Consider the following 6,000-nt stretch of genomic DNA (forward strand, 5'->3'; position numbering starts at 1 on the left):
TTCTGTTGTGTTGTCTTTATATGAGAAACGAGTCCTTGTAATCACAACAAATTTCCGTAAGGATCAATAAAGCAGTCTTAGTCTTAGTCTTTAAGGAGTCAGTTATAGAGATCTAGTCTTAATCAAGGAAATCCTATGCAGAACTGGGAGTCGACCCTTTAGTAAGGTTGTAACAGAGCGTCGCATGAAGTTTGCGGGACATATTCTCCGACAAAATGCATAATAAGAGTTGCGATGACATCCTAGTACAACTTGGCGCCACACTATCATGGAGGTCCTCAGAGCAGGTGGGAAGAGGCTTCAGACATTGCCAGTGACAGATTTTTGTGGAAACAGCTTGACGGCAAATCGCCGAACGCGTGGGAGGATCCAAATCAGTAAGTATAGCAGATTAGGTTTTTGAAATAAAACTTTTTAATAGCAAGCTAATGCACTGTAGATACCTCAGAATATATATATACATATAGTGCTTTTTTTTGTGACGGTGCGCACCGGTATGTTTGTTATTAATGTATTTGTAGTTAAAGAGTTAGGCAATTCATCCCTGAGTACCGGCACCTATTGGTTTACAAAAAAAAAAAAAGCACTGTATATATAAAAATATATATCATTAAACTCATACACATGAAATATTATATGTCTATGATTAAACTATGATCTTCAGTTTTGAAAAGTACAAAATTACCATATTCCCAATATTTTGCTTCCGTCTCGTAATCATAGACATGGGGACATATGTATAATATGATGTGGTCCGATTGTGAAGTTTACGCCACAGTTGCAATTTAAACATATTTATAATCTTAAAACAGACTCAGAACATGTTTGACAAAGAAAAGCAAAAAAAGAAACAGATAGAGATTCAACGTTTGAAATGTCGTTTACAAGAAGTCCTAAACAAGGTCCGTGCCTTCTTTCTATTCCATTCTACGTTACAGGCATCGGTAACATCCTATAAATAGACACACAAGACATAATTTATCTTCTTGCGGTATGAAAGTTGTCTGCCCTTGTTTATCGTCTTCAAAAGAATAAAGAGTTCTCTCCCATTTAATGCTCTCTTAAAGCAACATTAAAACGGATTAACCAGACAGTCTTTTCCAATCACTAATAGATATTAATATATTAATCACTCGATACTCCCTATCTTATCTGCTATACCCTAATCCCTACGAAAATAAAAAATCGCTTCTATAGACCTCGACACGCGGAGGGGGGATCTTGAATCAGACGAGACTCCCCCCGATGTGTAGAAAAAAAAAAACACATTTATTTCCACGAATAGACTCGAAGACGCTAGACTGCATTAAGCCGCCTCCGTGGTTTGTCAGATATCTGTGGTGTCTGATTGGATAAGGTGCACACCTTTTGTGTGTACGTGGAAACTTAATGATTAGCTCAAGAATAGATGTGTTGATACTGAGGGCTTAGACTGAGCAGTTTGAGGAACATGAAGATTGATAGACGATCCCATGAATGGAGAGAGTTAGATTGATAGAAATATGATGTGTTTAGCAGTACGACGGACGGTCTGACAGACAGACGGGCGGAAAATCAGAAAGATGGCGAGATAAAAAAGAGATCGAGAGACATACACACAGATGGTAAGACTTACGGAGTGATAAATAGAAGGTATTGCTGATGAGACAGGCAAAGGGCTAGACAGATGGACGAACATTCTGAAACACAGACTAACGGAAACAGACAGAACAGACGGGAAGACAGACGCGAGTTTCAAATGAAGAAACATACAAACAGAGGAACAGACAGTTGCAGACAGAAGGAGAATTCCAGGCAGCCAGACAGACTGGATCTATCTATCTATCTATCTATCTATCTATCTATCTATCTATCTATCTATCTATCTATCTATCTATCTATCTATCTGTTTATGTCTGTCTGTCTGTAACTTATATTACAAAAAAAAAAATACATAATACATATACTAAAGAAATAAAAGGAAGAGGACACGCATCGTTTTCCTGTAAGAAACATTTGAAGAACATCCCAGAAATATTCTCTATGTTTAGGACTTTAAGTTCTGAATAGTGTTCAGGTGTTGTCCTCAACAGTTCTCTGAACATAATATCCAAAGTTTGTTTTACCAATACAACTCAAATAGAATGTTAAGTCTATGTATTCAAGGACCTACAGAGGACAGACCCGGGGAGTAGAAGGCTACACAATTAATAATGGGAATCCAACAATCATAATTTTGCAGACCACACAGTAGAAATATTGAAAGTATTTAACATTTAATCTAAAAGAGAACAAAACAATGTTACAAAGACAAATTGTGTGGCAACACAAACACCAAATCGGCCCCCGAAGTGGTCCACCCAGGCAGCTAAAAAGGCAGGTTTCAATATTTTCAGAAAGAACATCAGAATGAAACTCTATCAAAGAGAAATGACAGAGAAGAATGGAGAAAGAAGGTTGACAGATCTTGTATGGAACCCCAGCGGTCCAGCAGACCAAAGGATAGGTAAAAGTGAATGTAAAACTAGATGTGAACCTGGCCTAATTGATGTCTTATAATGAATATCTAATTGATCTAATTGTTTTGTAAAGGGTCAATCTCTTATTCAAATCCTCAAGAAAAAAAATTATCTAGATTATTCTTCATTAGTGTTAACAATTACAGTTCACGCGATAATATGAACAACTACTTATTAATTGCTGTTTTAAATTATGTCCAACTTATATGTATACTAAATAGATTTTTTCTCTTTAAAAAAAATAAACTTTTTTTTTGTGTGTAAATGTAGTAGTTAGTATGACAGAACTTACTTAGCTTAAATTACAAATGTAAAAAAAAATGTTGACAAAAAATCTAAAACCGTTTGCATAAATGTGTTTAAAATATGGTACGCCACTGTTTCCCCTACTAAAGAAGTACCGTATTTGTTACTATTAATAGTGAATAAATGTACAAGAGGTGTAGTTTTTATGAAAATACTACTGGCATAAGTGATTTAAAAAAATTAGATTTTTCGCTTTTAGAAAAGAAAAAAGTAGCCGTAGCATCAGAACTTTGAATGGTCTAAAATATTATGATGTCGGATTTTCACTTTCTTTTCTAGTTTACGAGATCTAAACGGGACGGATGGACGGACGGACGGACAGACATTCCACACAAAACAAATAGCGTCTTTTCCCCTTTCGGGGGCCGCTAAAAATCTGTGAGAAAATTATTACTAAATGTATTAAGTGCCAACTCTATTTGATTAACTAACAATTGGGCCACGGCTGAAGTCTTAATAGTGTTTCCTTGAATCTATGCCGTGATCTATTTTATTGTGGTGAGCATTACGTACACAACTGATGATCAGGGGCGAGCGCCCATGGCCCGCGTTTGAGGGGACATCGCGATACGAAGATTCTTTTGTAACCGTCAGCCCTTCATACAGTCATTCTGGCCCTCTTTCAGGCATTCTAATGTACCACTACGACTTTAAACTGAAGTGTAGTATTCTTTTGACCTCGACAGCATTTTTACTAGATTCTAATTACCACGAAAGCTCTTAACATGACGTTCAGAAGATTAGGTCCAGCATGAGACAATCGACCAGAGTCTTGCTTACTGCTAAGTCGCTCTCTGTCTAAATTGTTGTTTTTAAAACAGGCGATGTTTTTTTCTCTCTTGAATTTGTCTACTTTTTCTGTATAGAAATGCTAATATCTTAAACTAAATTTTTAAAAAATAACTAAAACCAATATTTCCGAGTGGCTCTGTATTTAGCTTACATATGAAATAAAAAAAATTCCTAAAAATAGAGACAGTCTGTGTGTTTGTGTGTGCTTGTGAGCATGTGTGTGTGTGTGTTTACTATCTGGATAAATATGTTTGCAGTTTTGACAACAAAGAAAAAGAGATTCGTTTGATGATGACAGCATGTCAGGGATGAATGAGCTGGAGACTCCGGCATGGAAGACTTTGATCCAGGAGCCATTGAAGTTTGATCTCCTCATTCTGTTGTTTCACTTCATTCTCAGTGGTAAAAGACATTAGATAAATATGCTATCTGCAGTTTGTTCAATGATCTACTGTGTTGGCCAATCCCGGTATGAAACAAGGAGGGGGGGGGGCGATCGCTTTAACCTTTGGAAGGGTGTGGGCCTGGTAACGTCGTGTAGAGACTATATTATTAAAAAGAAAAAATTCTTTTATGAATCTTCTCGATCTCTTATTGATCAATTACTTATTAGAAGTAACGGGACGTTTCTGAAATAGGAGAAGTCTTTAGTACTGAATGAACACTCTGATTTACTTATGGGCACTGGATGAGTGAGAACAGACAAGGGCCCGCTTTGACGTTGAGTTGTACGTCGCAGGATTAAAACCTCCGTGACCTTTTTTATGTTGACGAACACGACGATAACCACCGCCTGTGTACCCTTCCCCTCTCTTCCTCGTCTGGTCACACCAGAGACAACACGAGATCGGGGCGCTTCTTAGAATCAGGGGCGTTTCCCTGACGTGACCAAGTCTTACCTGAACGGATCAGGAGGGGATTGGCAGAACGACTAATCTTCTAGACAAAGCTTGGATAATAACGCCCCGGAAACATCATCTCCCTTCAAAGTGACCTTGACTGAAGGACGTCCACGTGGGAACCATTAGGCGCCCTGCTAAGCCGTGGGACTGGCGGCTGGACACACTCTGGATGGAACATGGACATGCTCATGTCCAGGTCTCAAGAACGAGTTTAATAGCTAACCACAAAGAGGTCAATGGGGCCGATGTCAGAAACAAAAATCTGGCTGTATGATATTATTAAAGAACTTGACAAACGCCTAAGGAATGTTTTCTAGAAAATTTAATGACTTGATAATACTATTTGTAATCTCCGAAATACATATTAATATCTTTTAATCAAAACGTATTTATCTCGCTTAATGACCAATATTGAAAATGTAAATTTGTAAACATGTTTTGACACAGTCTATAGTCCATACGGGGTCATTGTGGCTGATTGGTTAAGGTTACCGAGAGGCTTGGATTTTAAACTTCTAGATGTTAAGGACGCCCCTAAGTGTACCCAACTCTTATAGGTACCTGAGATTAGTTGGCGAAAAGTAAAGGCTTTTGGTCGTTGTGCTGGTCACATGACACCTCCATAACCATTGGCCAAATAAACGGATGATTTTTACATCCAATGCCTTATAGATCGCAGGGTCTGAAAAAGGAAACTTCACTTTACTTTTATAGTCTAGACCTGTGGTGCTCAACCTGTTTCGCATTTAGGGCCGCGTGCCACCGGCCACAACATTGAAAAAACGTAGAGTCAACTGGATCTCCGGGCTATTATACCTGTAAAAGGAGGGGGCGGGGATATAAGGACCAGAAATGGCTCGATGGCCGTAGTTCAGTATCTAGTAAGCACTTAATCAAGCAGAAATACTTTCTCTTGATAAGACCTCGTCCTGGGACAATCAAATAATACATCCTCAACATCTGAACATGGATTCTCAAATTATTGTCTTTTTTTTTGTTTGTTAATGGTAACAAAGTTCTTATTATTAAAAATAATTTTTTGTTCGATTTTCTTAAAAGAAAGACTAGGCTTATATGAAATATTTTTGTTTGACTCCAATGATTTACGAAAGCTTTATTTCTATTATAAGTTTGGGCTCTGTAATATCTTGACTTTAAAAAACAAACTCATGCCTTAACTGAGCAGCGAGAGGCATTGCCACTGGACCAGTTAGAACTTTTAATATTTTTTTTAATCCGATGAATAGGGCGCCCAGAGCACAAGCAGTAACCTTTGTAGTTATTATTAAATGTTTACAGTTACATAGGTAAATCCTTCACTTTCATTGTTTGCTCTGAAGAGTGAAGGTGTTTTTACAATAACTCTATTCAAGTCATACATTCGGAGTGGGCAAAACCTGGGCGAACCCTAAAACCTCATAGGGTGGACACGTTTCTCGAATACGGCTCTAACGATTTCCCTAGAAATTTGACAGCTGATGTATATGATTGGGAGAAGAATG

Source organism: Biomphalaria glabrata, chromosome 2 (genome assembly GCF_947242115.1).
Source record: "Biomphalaria glabrata chromosome 2, xgBioGlab47.1, whole genome shotgun sequence".
Taxonomy (NCBI): Eukaryota; Metazoa; Mollusca; class Gastropoda; family Planorbidae; genus Biomphalaria; species Biomphalaria glabrata.